General features: G+C 36.3%; 1 long non-coding RNA gene and 1 pseudogene across 1 annotated transcript in view; both read right to left on the reverse strand.

Annotated features, from left to right (window-relative positions):
- Positions 1–4,294: 4,294 nt before the first annotated feature.
- Positions 4,295–10,617, reverse strand: LOC143645596 (olfactory receptor 9G19-like; annotated as a pseudogene).
- A 3,353-nt stretch (positions 10,618–13,970) lies between these two features.
- Positions 13,971–20,237, reverse strand: part of LOC143645974 (uncharacterized) — a 326,483-nt gene continuing 320,216 nt past the window's right edge. The window contains exon 4 of the long non-coding RNA XR_013157216.1: positions 13,971–14,133. This is a non-coding gene — a long non-coding RNA (uncharacterized LOC143645974). The remainder of the gene's footprint in view (positions 14,134–20,237) is intronic.

Below are 20,237 nucleotides of genomic sequence, written 5' to 3' on the forward strand. Positions count from 1 at the left end.
TCATAAAAATCAGTTCAGAATAAGTTAGAATGGACATAGCTGAAATACCCTTAAAGAGTGGGCTATAAAGATCAAACATGAGAAGGTATGGTGCAACAAACTACTGTGATTGTTGAATCATTACACTGATATTTCTTTCAGTTTCCAGTGTCTTATAGCAGCTAGAAATAAAAACCTAAAATAGTGGAAATGTAACACATACCAAACTCTGAAATCTGTTCTACAACTAATTGTTGTGCTCTGCTTTGAAATCTACTGTTTTTTTGTATAAATGTTATTTAGCACAAAAAGAAAAAAAGTCAATTGTAATGATAAAAAATATTTATTCCTTCTAGCCTCCTATATTCTGGAGTAGCTAGAAGGAAAATTCTGAAAGGATACTGTCGCAGTCCATGACAAACTCTGCGATCTGTCCTGAAACTACTTGTTGAAGAGTGCTCTGAAAATGATCACTTTTCTTTCTCTGCTTTGTATATATGTTATATTTATGCAACAAAAACATTTAAAAATATCAAAGCAAAGTATTTCATCATTTTGAGTCAAGTTCTGGCTTAGTGTTTCCATGCATCACCTAATTTATTCCCTACAATACTCATTATAAGTAGGCTTACAGATTAATAGCAGTGATTTATAGATGGCCAAGTTAAAGTTTAATAAGTATCAATTTTACACAATAACTGTTATTGTTTTTTCCAGAGACCTCGTATTTAACCACTAAGCCACCTCCTTATAATATGATATTAGGATGCTACTCGACTCCTCTCTTTTTGAACATAGCTCTTAATTCATAACCAATATAACAAAATGTAGAGGATTTAGATTTTATTTACAAATGGGTACCTCATAACTATAGGGTCAGAAAAATGTCTCCAAAAATGTCCAAATCATCTGCTGGATGATTCCTGTGAACTTACCTTTACAACCAACACTGATATGAGCATAGAAACATTTCATTTCACTCCACCCAGTGTGAGGACACTTACCTGCAAATTTACTGTCTCAACCTATGAAGGTGTACACTGTGGATCCAGAAAACTTATAACTGCTCCTTCTCCCCAGTGTACTGGATCCTTTAAGCACCTCAGGGGTTCATAGCATTGAAAAGCTCTGCGAAGATAATTAAACATGTTTTGGCTCATTTAGGAGAATGTGGCTCAAACAATAGAAGGGTAAATTTTAAAAAATGTGATGATGGTTATGACATATTGGAAAACTACTCCTTAGAAAATAACTTTCTAGAACATTATTTAATTGTCAAATAACTTTGAAGTATGTCTTAGACTTTCCATATAGACAAAAGATTTTCAAGTGCAGTCAATTACCTTGCCCAAGCTAAACTCAGAACTTGAATACAGTTAGGATTTCAATCCAAGGTGATCAAATTATAATACTTAGGATATATGCTGTTTACCATGCAAAACTTAGAGATGCATCATCTTTGACTATCCAAGTATGACTATATTGCTGTACATATAGTTGTCACTTATCTTCAGTGTCTATACAGGTAGATTTTGCACAACCTTATGTATTCTCACTCCCCATCAAACCATTACCCAATTTTGAAGTGAAAGGACAGTTTCATATTGATGAGTGCCCTATTAGCTTGTCAAGTTTATCCATTATGTATCAAAATGACAGTTACTGAGCATTCAGTACGGGCCATACATTCTTCTACTGCTGTAGAATTTTCATCTCATTTTGCTGCTCTCAATAGTCTTGTGAAATAAAATTAATTATAATTCCCATATAGAGATGAGTTATCTGAGACACAGAAAGGTTGTTCATACATTAGACATGGTTGTGAATGTGGAGACTGACAAAGCCAAGGCTCAAAACCATTTCTCCTAGCACACTTCACCCATCCTGTTCTCCAGGTACACTGCCAGGCAGTAAGGACAAAGGGTTTATCTAAAGTTTGCTCTCAAGCTTTGTACTCAAGAAGGGCATATTTTATAGAATGAAAACAAATCTTGCTAACAAGTAAGTGCAATAGGCCATGATCAAATTATCATACTTGATCATGGGTGACAAGCCAAAGAGGAGACCCAGCTAAGGGTAGGGGGAAGTTGTGTGCTATGAGGGGGCTGATATTGGAAAAGGAAGCATGCATCTATCCTTAAACCATGAGTGGACACTGGCCATGTGGGAGGAGGGTATTTCTGGCAAAAGAGACCAAGATCAAAGCTGGTAATGGAACAGAGGGTTGAAGAACTGGTGGAAGATTAGCAGATCTATCAGGAGTACAGAGTCTATGTATGGAAAGAGTACAAATGAGATGACATCACAGAATGTTTTATTCCGCAGTCAAAATTGTTGATTGCTCCCTAGACTTTCTGGAGGTAGAAATTTCTAATTCTCTTGTGCATTTCACAGTCAAGTTCCAGAAAAATGAGAACAAATATTCACATAGTACATAAGCTAATGACTGAAATATACAGACAATTTGCATTTCCTAATAGAATAAGCTTGTGACAGAGACAGTTTTCAATTGAGCATCAGATTATCTTTTATGTACAAAAGTTATTTGGAACCATGAGTTAGGAATCACTGGCCTGCATGCCTTGAGTGGAGACAAACCCGAGACTGCAGTGCTGCAGTGGGGACAGCACAGGTGAGACAGATGACATGGGCTCAAGGTTTGTCTCACTGTTCACCAGCTGTGGTACTTTATAGTAGTGATTTAAGCTCTTTAAACCTCAGTTGACCTGTTTAAAAGAATAAGAAGAATTATAATATTTATTGAAGATTTTGTAAATATTATAGTTGATGATGTTTTGAAACTACTTAGCAGAGGGTTTGAAGCATGGGCAGCATTCATAAATCAGGGGTCTAATTCAGAAATATCAAGCCCCAACTAACAGATGACTAAGATTTCAGCTCTGGGGACTCACTCCTTATGGTTGGAATTCATTTGATCAGGTCTGCTCAAGGAATCTCTTATCTGCCAGAGTATCAACTATCATTAGATTAACAACAGTAGAATCTTTTCAAATAGTTTGCATTCCAAGTGAACTGTATTTAAGGAATTTTTCATGGATTTCCAGCCTGGGAAAAGGTCTAACAAGGAAATTAAAGAAAAGTGTTCATTGAGAAAGTTGGAAAAATCTTATTTGTGCTGGTTTAAAACTGTTATGTACTAGACAAAAGCCATATTCTCTTAATCCTTATCAAATCTTGTGGGGGCAAATCTTTTGAGGGTGAAATTTCTTGATTATATTGCTTCCTTGGAGCCATGATCTATTCATTCAATGTGGGACTCCATTTGACAGGACTCCTGTAAAGAGCTGACACAAGGAAACTTCTGAGAGAAAACTCAGACACAGACATTTAAGATGCTGAGTAGAGAAGATGAAACTTGTTTGCCCCAGAGAAGCTAAGCGAGGAACCACTGATAATGGAGAATTACTGGAATCAGAAGATGAGAGCAGTGATACACCAAAAAGCAGGACGAACAGATGTTAGCCACATGAATTTCCAGCTGACAGACAGGCCCAGACACCACCAGCCTTCTTTCAGAGTCACAGTTTCTTTCTCTGGATGTCTTAATTCAGATATTTTCTTGGCCTTAGAACTGTAAAATTTAACTTCATACATCCCCCTTATAAAGGCCAAACCATTTCTGGTATATTGCATTCCAGGACCATTAGCAAACTGAAACATTATTTAATAAGGTTCAAAAAGTTTTGTTTGGATGACATGATACTCAATTCATAGATGTATTTAGTTATAATGGCTTTTCACATTATTTGTTGAGTTTTGATGACATCAAATGAAAATATAATATACACACATGTATACTGCACACATGTATCTTTAGATATACATTTGAAGATAAATAAATACATAGACACTCACGTACCTTTTATGTGCTGATATTTTCCATTTTCCCTTTTAGATCTATTCCTACATTTTTTCATCCTGTTTTCTGCTTCAGAATATGAGCTAGTATGTACATTACTACATTTAGACAAGGTAGAGAAGAATAAAAATGGAAAAAAGCCTAAGGTCAGAGTACTTCATCCAAGCAAAAAAAAATGATACTGAGAGCCACATTTACCTCTTTCCCAAAGCCTCAGTTTTGGTCCTTCTGTCCTCAGTACAGAATCTTTATAGTTCTGGTAACTCCTCTTAAATATTGCTCCTTCAGGCCTAGATGTAGCAAAATTCTATAGCAAAGGACTATTGTATATGGATAGTTTTTCCATACTCTGTTCATATCTTTGCAATTGGTCTCTTTTCTAATTCTTCTTAATTTAATCAATTTGAGTGGCCTGTGAATCCTGACAGAACTTTGTCAGATATAGAAATTGGTATTTGCAATCAATTCCTCAGATGGTGTGTCTTGGATTAATTTGTTCACAGACTTAAGGAATATGCAGAAAAGTCTCTTCTTGGGTAAACAGCACACTGGGAATGCATAGCATATGGCATATGGTGGCATTAAGATAATTAAAATTATTTTCAGTAATGTCAGTTTATGAAATGCATATAGAGAGCAACGTCTGAAACATTTAGTCACTTGTTAAATCCTATCTTCTCTGTTAAAACTCCTCTCTTCATTGATCCTTCTCCCAATCTTTAGTAATATTTGGACAATGGCTTGCCTAACTTGTTCATTTTGAAAAGCATTATTGATGCTATGGGGTAGGAGGATGCAACTAGTTGATGTTCTTGGAGAGGCTTGTGCCACTCATCTCCAAGCATTTTTTATTGTGTAATATAACATATACAACAAATCAATAAATTTCAAGCTGCATTTTAACGAGTATACACACTGCACTTTTTGAAATCATTGTTTACTTCTGATGTGTCACTAATTTCCACAGTTTGAAAAACACCACTGAGGTCCACACTCCTGATGTGGATTGAGTGGATCAATCTATGGGCCCACAGGGACAAGGTCAACAGGCTTCAGTTATTTACCTAGACTCAGAAGGTGTTTTGGGTGAATATGGACAGAATAAAACAGGACGTTTGTATTAGATATCATTATTTGATCCCTAGAATGAGGATTATTATTTTCTGATGGTTCAAGTGAAATTCTTAAAAAATGCTCCTTGCAGAAATGCTCTGCCCAGATAATGAGCAAAATGAACACTGCATCCCTTGGGAAAGTGCAGAGGTTAATGATTTCTTCAAACACTTGATTGAATGAGAGAGCTGTACAGATTCAACAATAGTAACTTGACATGTGTTTGTACAATCCCCTTTAATTTAGTGAGCAGCCTTCTTGCTAAGGGTGCTGATGGTATTAAGGTACAGGGAACAACCGACATGGAAAATGTCCCTATGGTCATGTTTTATGTAGTATTTGTAGATTTGTGTGGTCTGAAAGGAATAAAAAGAAATAGAAATCCTCAAAACCTATACAATTGAATGAGATCAATGTAGTGTTAACTAGATAAGGTCTTTGAGGGATAAGCAATACTCTTTGATGTTGTCAGCTTTCCTACATAAAATGAGAGCCAGGCACTTGTAGTTACTCTTCAAAATCTATTAGAGTTTAGATGCCCTAAACACTTTATGTTCACAGATATGAGCATATATCCACACATGCATATGCCAAGAGCTCTCACTAATCATGTTGAATATGAGGACATGCTTTTTTCTTCTTTCCCAGATACATTTCATGCTCAAGTGGCTCTATACAAAATGGGCACATCTGCTGACAAGGGGTCAGTCATATGGATTTTACTCATCAAGGCTGATTTGGTCAACTACACTGTACAGTGTTCCAAATTCCTACAATGGACACCACCTGCCTCTGAAATACCATCATTTTTCTGTAAAATTGGTAACACACTGGCCTAATAGGTTGATTCAATTAGACTACTTCCTATTAATCCAGAACAGCAGTGGCAGTGATTTTTCTGTTCAGGAATAGGCATATTTATTGAATGTGTTTGCTACATTAATCCATTTTATAGTTGGCATTTTCCTGTCAGCATTTCTCAATACAGATTTTATAATACCTAATTCATCAGCTTGGCATACCATGAAACATATACCAGATAGTTTAGATGACAAAGAAATAGCAACATGGTCTCCTGTCCATCGAAAATATTGACTTTACTCTTAGGTCATCATTCAGAAGAAATGGATTTTGTGGAATTGTGCAATAGTTAGAGGAAGACTGCATCATGATGTTTGAGGTGTTCTCCAAAATGGGATGTAAATGTTAAAATGGTGGTCAATGTATGAGTCTATCTTTTCTTATCCAGTATGTACATCCCCAGGAACTGAGGGTTTGAAGATGAAACATCATAGTGGTCAGTAACATGAATCTGGCAGACTTCCAAGTTCAGAGGATATATTTGACCAAGACAACTACAGGTTGAGCTCTAAAATCCATTTCCACATTTGCCCCAAAGTCATGCTACCGAGGGATGACTGCTGGTTAATATGAGCCTGACTAGGGTACAAAGACAGCCCTCCATTTTTTGACCCTGAATTCATCTTATAGCTGAAGGTAGCTCCTGGCCTTCTGGATAACTTTGCTGAACCTTCCTTTGATGGCACAATGGTCTAGGATGCTTTCTTTGATGATTTCTCCCGTCTCTCCTTCATTTAGGGATCAGACTTGCATCTTGTCTTGCTTGTCATATCTTGACATTTCTGTCTTTCTCCCTACTTTGCCCTGCATAGAGAAAGGTGTTTCCCCTAATAAAATTCTTGCACATTTAATTACATCTTCATGGCTCTCATACAACCATGGTTTGAACTGTTGCTTTTGTATTGTATGAAATAGTTTACTAGAATTTTATTTCCTGCCACATTAACATTACACTTAAAGGATTACAAAGTCTATGCCCCCAAGGGAAGATTGCTTCTCCAAAGAACAGCATCAATGTTCTGATCAATTGGAATCTGAGATGCCCCTGTCCATCTAGGTGTCTATTTATCCTAGAATCAACAGGGTCACTTCCCTGGGATTCGAGTGTAACTGATCCCAATCACCAGAGGAAAATTATTATGTGCTACAGAATGAGTCAAGGAAATCTCTGTTTGTATTCCATGTATTTAGCAGTGTACTTCTTGGTACTCTCTTTGAATATTGTTTGAAAGAAAATGTATGACAACCCAATAAAATGGTGGCATCTCACAGGATTGAGAAAGTTTATGAAGTCAATAGTCCCATTCGACTGCAAGACTGAGAAAGATGAATAGCCTATGACCAGGAAGAAGGCAGGTAGACAATGAAATTTATTTGCAATTACCTAGTAGGTGTTTGTCATTTTGTGTGTTTCAGTTATGTAGATATTTGTTATTTCACTTTTATTGACTTTCATATAGATGCAAAACCAACTATGAATATAAGAACATTTTGAGTATGTTTTTAGGGATGGCAAGAAGCCAATAATCAAGAAATGCCACTGGTTTGTGGTCTATATGAATCGTGAAAGGTGATCGAGAGTTTATATTTTCTATTAGAACACTTAATTTCAAGACATTTCTGTATCCACACCCATAACAATTTTAGTTTTTTTAATATTGAATTCATTAAAGTCATTTGTAAAGGACATATCTTTGCCTTTAGAGTTTAATTTTTAAATTTATAATTAAAGAAATTGCATTTCTTATCATTTATACTCTAATTTCAAATTACTGTGACAGAATCTTTTTGCTTTTAAACCTTGATTGATAGATGAACTATTCTAACACAGTGATTAAAAAACGTTTTTGGTAAACTAATACATATTCTAAAACATCATGCCTTAATTTTTTTCTTTTTGTATGCTGTATGGTGGGGGTCACATTTCATTCTTTTTCCATGTAACTATTCTGTTATTGCAGCACCATTTGTTGATTTTGTTTTCACTCTCGGGAAGGGGATTGCACAGGCAGGGGACCCCAGTCCCATGCAGAGCAGCCGAGAGCTCTACCACTGAACTACCTTTGAAACCCCCATATTTTTAATTAAATATTTTTAAGTGAATATTTATTTTAATTCTTCCTAAGATTATTGTTATGTTTTCTTTATCTTCTAATTAGGGTTTTTATTTAGACATGATTTTACTATGGTTATTATTTAGACATGATTCTAGAGTTGAGATAGCTTTTGAAATACAAAATAGTATGAATATATACACTTGGGCCTAGTTAAGTTTATAGTCTCTGAACAGATATTGATTTTTGTTTGGAAAATGGAACTTGGTTGCTTCTCCTAAGAGGATAAAAGTAGGAATACTTGACCATCAGTTTAGCTTCATTTTTGTATTAAATCTCAGGGTTTACAATAATAGTACATCTTAATGAAAACTTTTTCACCTAAAATTGAGTTTTTAACAGATGTTTCCCTCTAATTTAAGTATTTTCCACTTTCATTTGGCTGGCACAAATAACTGATTTTCTGACACTGTAATTGCTGCTTTAATATGCTTATACTTAAAAAAAAGCACATGGTTTATTTAGAACTTTAATATTAGGGGTGGGAATTATTGAGAGTTCATGTAATAGAAAAAGCCTGAGTCAGCATAAATAGCTTTCTTATTCAGAACACTTGTCTAAATTGAGAATTTTAAAATTCCAGTGCTTCTATATTGGGTTTTGTGTTAGTTTACAATGTGTGAAAACAGCACACTTGTATCATCTGGGACCCACTTTCCAGGTTAAAGTGTCTGGACATCTGTGCTGACTGGTTCTCCTGGTTCTGTGTGGCATGTCTGCTTTTTCTGTGACTACATGGCTAACTAACAGATTCTTCCTTTTTTGTTATTGTTACATTGATAGACACCAAGACTATATTATATTATATTAAAATAATATCTAACCCTTGCCTTACATACAAAAAGCAATAAAAAATTACGTGGGACCTCTCCAATATGTTCCTTTTTTATCACTATCTATTTGCATTCTCTATATAAACATTTTTCTTTTGAACATGTACACATAGACTACATTTCTTACTTTCTTTAATTTTGCCACAGTTATTGCCTGCTTTATTATAATAATTGTGTTTTGATGCTCAGACTACCACAATTTGGATGGCATAAATCCTTGTAAACTGCCTCTAAAAAATAAAACACAGGCCTTTAGAGTGGTTCATATAAGTCAAACCTATTGGCACTTTATGAATTTTTACTTAATTGAAGAATATACATAAGAGATAAAAACATTGGTGATATCATGTCTTCTGAGTTTATATTGCACCAAGTTCATTCCTAGATGCTACTGGATCTCTGTTCTAATACTCTGGGGGATGTAATTCATATAAACATGTTTTAAAATTCGGTAAAAAGAAAAGAAAGTGATGACTGTTGTCTAGTTTTATATCATAGGAAAATATCAACAATCATGTAGCACATTTTCTCCTATTTTTTAGAAATTATTACACAGATAAATACTTTAAGTTTCAGTCTGCCTAAATCTACTTACACTAAAGTGAAGGGATTGTTCTTTTACTTTGCTTTCAGAGTGGAGTTCTTACACATTTTAGTTTCTTTGTTGTTCATTTGCTTGCTTTTTATAAATACAGATTTGGAATTAAATCCAATTTATTATGCTTCATATAAGTCTACTACATCATAGGTTGCTCTTAATTTCTTATCTTATGTCTTTTACAAAATCATGTGCCAAGGTGGGAACTTCTGTAACTCCAAAACCATCCTTGATCATGATGGCTCTCAGTGACAGTAATGTGTGAGATACAAATACCCTGATCAACACTGTGCTGCATTTTCTTAAAGGTAGAGAAACAGGATTTATTTGAAAGTGCATAGGGAGCCCCTTTCACATCCTTATTCCTCAGACTGTAGATCATTGAGTTCAACATGGGGAACACCACAGTGTAAAATATAGAAGTTATTTTTTCCCTATCCAGTGAATAGCTAGACTGGGGTCGAGCATATGTGTGGAGAATAGAGCCATAGTATAGGGTGACAGAGGTCTGTTGGGAGGAGCAGGTGGAGAAGGCTTTGAGGCAGCCCTGGGTGGAGCAGATCCTCGAGATGATGATGATGATGAAGAGGTAAGTGGCCAGGATGAACAGAGTGAGGACAATGACATTGGAAATCAGGAGGAAGGTCAGTGCAGCCTGGTAACCATCCTTCCTGCCACAAGCGACCTTCACCAATGGAAGCAAGGCACAGAAAAAGCCATCAATGATGTTGTCCCCACAGAATTTGAAAGCAAAAGTTCTTTTTGTGATGACAGCAGAGTTACTAAACCCACCAAGATATGAAGCAGTCATGAAAAATACACTTAGCTTTATGGACATTGCCTGAGAATAAAGCAGTGGCTTTGAGATGGCCACATAGTGGTCATAAGCCATGGCAGCCAACAGGAAACACTCGTTGTAGCCCAGCCCAGCAGAGAAGAGGAGCTGTGCTACACAGCCAACAAAGGAGATGCTCTTGTCTTCAGAGAGGCAGATCACTAGAATCTTTGGGGTGTAGACAGAGGAATACCAGAGACCCAGAAAAGCCAGATTTCCAACATCTGGCTTTTCCAGAAAAAATACATGGGTGTGTGGAGCCAGGAGTTATTGCAGATCAACGCAATGGGAGTGGTGATTCCCACCACGGTCACAGAGTAAACTCCAAGGAACACCCCAAACAGAACCAACTGCATCACGGGATCCAGGATGAACTGAGTCACGATGTGATTGCCCCTCTCCATGGCTGCAAGGAGTCTCACCTAAGAGGGGGGATAATGAGTGTTCATAATGAATCATGGTGTTGCATATACTGAACATATACTAAATTCTAGAAGTTTAGAATGAACCAATCAATACATTTATACATTTTAGATTTTTTTATTTTGCAAAAATTAATAAGATTTTACAGATACATATTCAAATTTCAAGTTTCTAAGTTTGTTAGTTGCTTTTTTTCTTCTAGGAATGACAGTTTAACTAAATGAAAGAGAGGCTTTTCATTCCTGTTTTCTTGTATTGTTGTTTTCTTCCTCCTGTGGATTTGCTTTTGGGCTAAATGTATGATTTCTAACTTAAAATGTGACATGTTTTCTCCTAAAATAGAGTGTTACATACATATATTTAATACATTTTTTAAAGAAAGAGATATCTTCTTGTGATGCACATGTTTCATGGACAACTAGACACTGATTGGAATCATATGTCATAATAATGTCTACAGATATAGAAAATAATCAGGATATTACAAGGAAAAAAGATGTTAGAAGATGGTATCTGATACAAAATATTTAAAATATATATACAGAAGTAGAAATCCAATTATGTAGTTATTGAACACATCTGATAAGATATCTTTCACCCATTTTCAACAATAGACACATAACACATAAAAATAGTAAAAGAAGGCAAGCCGCAGTGGCTCAGTGGGCAGAGTTCTCACTGCCATGCCAGAGACCTTGGTTTGCCTCCTGGTGCCTGCCCATGAAAAAAAATGAAAAAATAAATTAATAATTATAATAAAAAATTACAGAGTTACTTCCATTGTTAAGTGAATTTGGGTTTAGCTCTATAATATTATATGCTATTTTCCTTTTTATGAATTTATGTTTTATTATTAAAGACTTTTACATAATAAAGATTAAACAAAAATAAGTGCATTAGAAAATGACTACGTGACTCAGTATTTCATCTAAAACAGAAATGTGCCCATCTTTTACAGAATTCACTGCAAGCACAAGTAAAATATTCTAATAAACTGTATATTCTCTGCAAAAATAAAATATTCTGTACTGTGCATCTAAAATATATAATGTACACAGTAATATACCTATAAAATGCACAATGACAGTCAACTTATGGGATAATTACAATCACGCTACCTGCTCACCAACCTGTCATTTTGTAGCTAAATAAACATAAATCCCAGTGAATATGCTGATTACCCTTTGTAGGTCTATTCACCTGGGACCTAGGAAACTGCTGTTCATAATAGACTCTCATTGCTAGTATTTAGTTCACTTTTATCTGAGCAAAATCTCAAACAATGGGATATTGCTCTAACCAAGTTTTTTCTCCTAAAACCCACTAAAGAAGGCCTTATCAATGTCCAGTGAACTCCATGTAGATTAATCCAATAATCCAATTTCAGTCCTCATCAGATTTTTTCTATCTGCAGCATTTGACATGGTATATCACTCTATCTTGCTGGAAATATTCCATACACTTCATTTTCAGGACACCATGCTTGCGTGCTTTCCTTCTACTCCTTTTGCTGCTTGTTCTCAGCACTACTGCCATAGCCTCTGAATTTTGAAATGCCCCGAAACCATTGCTTTAACAGCTTTCCTTCTCCATCTATATTTATTCCTTGATGATCCCATCAGGTCTGATGGCTTTAATTGTTCTGTATTTATAAATGAGTCTTAATTTTGTATCTGCTAACCACTTTTCTCCTCTGAGCTCCAGACCCATGCATCCATATATCTATTTAACACCTCTTACTGGATGCCTACCGGGCATTTTAAGCAAAACTGAGTTCCTGAAAAACTTTCCAAGTCCTGCTTCTCACTCCAACATCCCTTTGAAGAAATGGTATTAATCCAGTCTAGAGGAAATCATGTAATAGCATTCAATATATATCCTCTCAATCTTTCACACCATGTCCAATTAATTAGCAAGATTGCCTTTGGCTCTATCTTTAAAATATATCAGAACCTGATCATTTTTTCTCAACTCCAGGGTTTCCACCCCAGACTAAGCCATTATTATCTACCATTTATGTCTTTGCAAAAGCTTCCAAATGGATTCCCATTTCTGTCATCGGTTCAGTTGACTCAGTTTTCAACAGGGAGCCAGACTAGCTCTGTTAAAATGCCATTTAAGTCCTGTTATCCCACTGCTCTCAACTGTCCAATGACTTCTCAAGTTAGTCAAAGATGTCTAAGCTCCATAAGCCTGGCCTTCTTTCTGCTCCTGACCTGCACTATTCACCTTTTCATTGCTTGCTATGCTCCAGCCATAGCTCCCCTCCATTCTATTCCACAAGTATGAAATATAGCTCGATGGCTTTTGTAGTTATTCCTCTGTACTTCAGGAATGCTCATCCAAAGCATCCTCATAACTAGCTGCCTTACATAGTCAAGTTTCAGATATGCAAGATTTTGCCTCTTTTATATTCTGCCTTGTCTATTGCATTGTAGTTGACTTCTTGTCATTTCTTATACCCTTTTCCTACTTTATTATTTTCTTCAATACAGCTGATTTTGTTATATTACAAAATCTCATTTCTGTATATATATATATATTTTTTTCTTTCACCTTCACTAGAATGGGCTCTTTCTCATATGATTTTTATGGGAAATATATCAATACATTTTTTATTGCTTGTTCATTTGTGGATTTATTATGAAGTCACTTAGGCTGCCTATTTTCAATGAATAAGTACAAAATGAGAAATATTTTATGGATGGGCAACATCTTTGAAAGCTTGGAATCCAAGATAACTAAAAGGGGTTATCTTTGGAAAAGAGTTACAAACACCTGGATTTAATCACAGTCTTGATACTATCTGATTTTAATATTCTCTGATTCTCTTAATGATCCCAGAATTTCACCATTTATAAAAAGCATAGCAAATGACTTTCAACACTTTGATTCAAGTGCTGGCTTAGTATTTCCCATGCAACATTTCATTTCTTCCCTAAAATATTCATCATAAGAGGGTTTAAAGTTTAATAACAATGATTTTTAGATGACAAAATTGAGGTTGAATATGAATCTACGAGTTACACAGTTAGTAAATGGTGTTTTCTCCATAAGTCATCTCTTTCTTATATGATAGCAGGTTGCTACTGGATTGCATGGTTCCCTTACTTTCTGAATATAATTCCTTAATTCAAAACCAATATGATAATGCAGAGGATTCAGATGTTATCCTTAGACAGGCACCTTATATATACAGATCAGAAAAATGTTTACAATAATGTCCAAAGCATCCACTGAATGATTCCTGCAATCTTACATTTGCAACCAGTACTGATTGTGAGCATAGAAACATTTCATTACACCCTCACCAGTATCAGGAAACTTACCTGTAACTTTTACTGTCTCAATCCATGAAAGATGCCCACTGTGGATCCAGGAAACTTATAACTGCTCCTTCTCCCCTGTGTACTTGCTCATCTAAGGACCTCAGGGATTCATACCATGGAAGGATGTCGCAAAGGCAATTAAACCTGTGCTGATTCATTTCTGAGAATCTTGCTCAAAGCAAGAGAAGGGGGACTTCCGGAGAAGATGGCGGCTTAGTAAGAAGCGCGGGTCTTAGTTCCTCCTCCAGAAAAGCAACTAAAGAAACAGAAACAATACGAAACAGCTCCTGGAGTCACGACAGAGACCAAAAAGACAGCGTACCCCATTCTGGAACGGCTGAACGGGCAGGGAGAATCCGCTGCAGTGAGATACCCAAGGGGTGCACGTTTTCCTGGCCCAGGCAGCTGGCAACTGGGGTCCCCTCCACGCACGTGGCTCCCCGGTCTGACTGGGAACGTTGGATAGCGGGGCCCTCCCATCACACTTGGTGTCTCAGGCCAGCTGGGCAATTTGGACCAGCACTCCCCCAAACCGTGGCCAGCGACCACCGCCTCCATGCACGGTTTCCGGGGTCGACTGCCCCGCAGACAAACGACCGCCATGAGCGCCACCTACTGGGCAGGAAAAGAAAAACAGAGCCCAGAGATTCCACAGAAAAATCTTACAACCTTGTTGGGTCCAACACCCAGGGAAATCTGACTAAATGCCCAGATGCCAGCAGCAGAAGATAACTGTCCACACTCAGAAGATTGAGAATATGGCCCAGTCAAAGGAACAAACCAATAGTTCAAATGAGATACAAGAGCTGAGACAACTAATGCTGAATATACGAAAAGAAATGGAAAACCTCTTCAAAAATGAAATCGATAAGTTGAGGGAGGACATGAAGAGGACATGGGCTGAATATAAAGAAGAAATAGAAAAACTGAAAAAACAAATCACAGAAGTTATGGAAGTGAAGGATAAAGTAGAAAAGATGGAAAAAACAATGGATACCTACAACGATAGATTTAAAGAGACAGAAGATAGAATTAGCGATTTGGAGGATGGAACATCTGAATTCCAAAAAGAAACAGAAACTATCGGGAAAAGAATGGAAAAATTTGAACAGGGTATCAGGGAACTCAAGGACAATATGAACTGCACAAATATACGTGTTGTGGGTGTCCCAGAAGGAGAAGAGAAGGGAAAAGGAGGAGAAAAATTAATGGAAGAAATTATCACTGAAAATTTCCCAACTCTTATGAAAGACCTAAAATTACAGATCCAAGAAGTGCAGCGCACCCCAAAGAGATTAGACTCAAATAGGCGTTCTCCAAGACACTTACTAGTTAGAATGTCAGAGGTCAAAGAGAAAGAGAGGATCTTGAAAGCAGCAAGAGAAAAACAATCTGTCACATACAAGGGAAACCCAATAAGACTATGTGTAGATTTCTCAGCAGAAACCATGGAAGCTAGAAGACACTGGGATGATATATTTAAATTACTAAAAGAGAAAAACTGCCAACCAAGACTCCTATATCCAGCAAAATTATCCTTCAAAAATGAGGGAGAAATTAAAACATTCTCAGACAAAAAGTCACTGAGAGAATTTGTGACCAAGAGACCAGCTCTGCAAGAAATACTAAAGGGAGCACTAGAGTCAGGTACGAAAAGACAGAAGAGAGAGGTATGGAGTAAAGTGTAGAAAGAAGGAAAATCAGATATGATATATATAATACAAAAGCCAAAATGGTAGAGGAAAATATTATCCAAACAGTAATAACACTAAAAGATAATGGACTGAATTTCCCAATCAAAAGACATAGAATGGCAGAATGGATTACGACCCAGCAATACCACTGCTAGGTATCTACTCAAAGGACTTAAGGGCAAAGACACAGATGGACATTTGCACACCAGTGTTTATAGCAGCATTATCTACAATTGCAAAGAGATGGAAACAGCCAAAATGTCCATCAACAGACGAGTGGCTAAACAAACTGTGGCGTATACCTGCAATGGAATATTATGCAGCTTTAAGACAGACTAAACTTATGAAGCATGTAATAACATGGATGGACCTAGAGAACATTATGCTGAGTGAGTCTAGCCCAAAACTAAAGGACAAATACTGTATGGTCCCACTGATGTGAACCGACATTCGAGAATCAGCTTGGAATATATCATTGGTAACAGAGACCAGCAAGAGTTAGAAACAGGGTAAGATAATGGGTAATTGGAGCTGAAGGGATACAGACTGTGCAACAGGACTAGATACAAAAACTCAAAAATGGACAGCACAATAATACCTAAGTGTAATGTAACTAGGTTGGAACACTGAATGAAGCTGCACCTGAAATATGGTTTTCTGTTTCTTTGTTTGTGTGTTTGTATCTTTTGTTTTTGTTTTTTTCTTTTTCCTTTTTATATATATATATTTTTTATTAGTATTATTATTTTAATACTAATAACATTCTATATCTTCAAAAAAAAAAGAGAAGGGAAAAATTTTTAAAAGATGATTATGATATATTGATAACCTACTCTTTAGAAAATATCTTCCTAGAACATTAATTGTCAAATAACTCTATGAAATATATCTTGCAGTTTCCATATAGACAAAAACATATTCAGGTACAGTCAACGACTTTGTCCAATGTAAATTAGAAAATTCCATAGAGTTAAGATTATAAACTGAGATAATCAAATTGTAAAACTTAAGGTGTATCCTGTTTACCACGGAAAATTTAGAGATGCATATGCTTGTCTATTTATCCAGCTATGGCTATATTGCTTTAGATATGGTTGTTGCTTATCCTCAGTATCAATACAGATAGATTTTGTAGAAACATGTGCCCTCACTCCTCATAGAAGCATTACCTGATTAAGAAGTGAAAAGAATCACTAAAAGCTTGTTCGTTTCTCCATTATATGTGGCCATGATACTTAGTAAGCACTCAGTATGGACCAGACACTCTTATAACTGATTCAGAATTTTCACCTCATTTCATCATTCACAATAATACTGTGAAGTCAAGGTAATCATCATTCCCATCTAGAGATGAGTTATCCGAGACACAGAAAGTGTTGTACATACAATAGGCAAGGTGGCAAATGTGTAGGCTGACAAAGCCAAAGTTCAAAACCATTTCTCCGAGTATGTTTAACCTGTCTCCAAAACCACAACTGGGTCCAACATTAACTGTGCCCTAGACTCTCTGCCAGGCACCAAGGACATGGGTTTGATCTAAGGCAAGGGCATATTTTGTAGAATGAAGACAAATCTTGTTAACAAGTAAGCACAACAGGTCATGATCAAATTGTTATGTGTAACAGGTCATGATCAAATTATCATACCTAATCATGCGAGACTGGCCAAAAAGGAGATTCCCATCAGGTAGGGGTCAGTGAGAAAGCACAGTGTGTGCTCTGAGAGGTTTAATGTGGGAAGAGGATGCATACACCTGTTTTTAAGCAATGACTGGACACTGGCCATGTATGTGGTAAGAGGACATCTCTGACAAAGGAGTCCATGATAATCAAGACTGAAGCAGATAATGGAATGGAGGGTAGAGGAACTCATGGAAATTTGGCTGATCTGTCCAGAGTACAGGGTGTATTTGTGGGAGGAATGGAGATAAAGTTAGGTGAGATCACAGAACTCTTTATGCCCCACTCAGAATTGTTTAATATTCCCTGATCTTGCTGGAACTAAAAATCTCTAGCCATTCTGTACTCTTTACAGACTAGTACCAGAAAACCAGGAATAAATAGTCACATAACACACAGTCTGAGATTGAAATATACAGACAGTTGATATTTCCTAATAGAATGGGCTTGTATGGGAGGAAGTTTCCAAGTGAGCAGCAAACTATCTTTTGTGTACTAAAGGTCTTAGGAACCATGAGTTAGAAATGACAGGCCTGTATGCTTCAAGGAGAGTCAAACCTGAGATCAGTGTTGTTGTGGAGATAGCATAGGTCAGACAGATGACATGGGCTCAAGGTTTGTCTCACTGCTCACCAGCTGTGAGGCTTTAAAGAAGTGATTTAATCTCCTTAAACCTCAGTTGCCTCCATGTAAAAGAAGATTAATAGCAGAAATTACTAGTTGTGGCTTTTGCATTTTTAAAAGTGATGATGTTATTTTTTATTTCTGTATGCTCTTTCGTGGGGGTCACATTTCATTCTTTAGCCATGTGTTATCCATGTGGGCCATTACTACAGTGCCATTTGCTGAATTTTTTATTTTTCGGATTTTTGCTTGCTTTTTGGGAAGTGCATGGGCAAGGAATTGAACCCAGGTCTCCCACAGGGCAGGCAAGAATTCTACGATCTATCTACTCCTGCACACTCTGAAAGCAATGATGCTTTAAAACTACTTAACAGAGACCTTGAAGCATGGGAAAATTTCAATAAATCAGTGGCCTTCTGATTCAGAGATAGCAAGCACCACCTAACAGATTGCTAAAATCTCATATTCAGGACCTCTCTTATTACGGTTAGAATTTAGTTGATAAAGTTTGTCCAGGGAATTTTCTATCTACCAAATTGCCCACATTATTAGAATGACAGCAGCATTGTTTTATAGAGGAGAGAAGACTAAAGGAAATATGATATAAATAAGTTTTTGCAGAATATTATACAATTTTGGGAGAAAATATGGGTTGGTGAGCATTGATGTGGCATCAGACAAACCTGAGTTGATTTCTAATTCTAGCCCTTACTAACTTCATACCAATAACCATCAATTTAATCCTCTGAGGAATCAATTTACTCACATGCCATTTAATGCATTTCTAATCTATAATAACACATTCCTTAATAGATTGCAGGAAGATGTAAAAGACATTGTTTATTTAAAATGTTAGCAGACTTCCTGACATACAATAACAGATACTATACATTGAGAATTTAATATTACATTGGATATAAATGTTGTATAATTGTCAACTCATAGAATTGTTATTATTATTCAAAAGATTGAAGATGATAAATATTGCCTGTTTTTCCCTTTGGTATTCTCTAAAATACTCTAGTGCATTTGTCTTGATAACCCTAAATTATTCATTATGGAGCTCCATTGACAGTTGGAAAATATGCTAACCATAGCTAAACTTAGGAGTTTACTCTTTGTACTTAGTTCCCAGGACATTACCCAGACCTTCTCAGTTCTGTTTATAGTAATAAGATAAGAGTGTCAAGAACACCCTGTGGTCCAGTGAATCAGTGTCTTCCTCCTCAAGGACAAAAATTTGACATTCTTGAGGATTAGTTAAGAAAAGTGCATGTTTAAACCAGACTCCTAGTATTGTGCCCTTTTTCTCCCTATTTCAGTTATTGATTAGACCCATTTCTGTGGCCCCTAAAACTATGTAAGTATCAGCCACATCACCTGGACATGTTCCTGAAGTAGAAGAGAACATTCAGTTAATGAAAACCTCTTGCTACTATGGACTTCTGTAACTCTTCCTGCTGGAGAGAGCTCACTTTTTTTAGTGTTTCAGTGAACACTGCCTTCAGACTGGCTCTGTTGCACAGCACTGGAGGATATTGATGGAACCCTGGAACGTATCATCCTGCTTTCCAGAGGACCAATGATGTTGTGCTATGACTGTACAAAGAACATACTTCCTGGAGCTATGATTGTCAGACAGATACAATTAGAACCTAAAAAGATGCAATAGGCACTAAGGCCTACTCCTATGAGGTGACAACATGTATAATATTGTAAGCCAAACACCCACTGCAGCTCAAGGTGAAACTTGTACATTGATTACTATTAAGTGCTATTCTATAAATAATATAACTCCACTGTACTAGATCATATGCAAAGAAATATTGAACATGTTAAAAATCTTAGCAGATAACTCATTTTCTAAATAATTGATAGACTTGCCTACAAAATAGAGAAAGCTCTCTTAAGTACTGCTTTTATTTTGCTTGGCATAATAAAATTGTTTATATTGTATTTGAAAATTCATGCCTAAAGCATCCTCCAAAATAATATGAAAGTTTTTTTGCCCATGATCAGCAGAAAGTAACTACAAAAGAATGGAACTTTTGCCCATTTTTATTATGTGAAACATGCTCCCAAATATGTTTTCTTAAGAATGAGAAGAGTAAAAATGCAAGGGTGAAATTAATAGATGGAAAATATGCTCACCCTAGCTGACCCTAGCAATTTAGTCTTAATACTTAATTTCCAGGATATCCCCCTAACCTTCTTAGTTCTGCCTATAGGAATAAGATAACAGAATAATATTAAGAACACCCTGTGGCCCAGTGAA

The sequence above is a fragment of the Tamandua tetradactyla genome, chromosome 9, assembly GCF_023851605.1.
Source record: "Tamandua tetradactyla isolate mTamTet1 chromosome 9, mTamTet1.pri, whole genome shotgun sequence".
NCBI classification, from domain to species: Eukaryota; Metazoa; Chordata; class Mammalia; order Pilosa; family Myrmecophagidae; genus Tamandua; species Tamandua tetradactyla.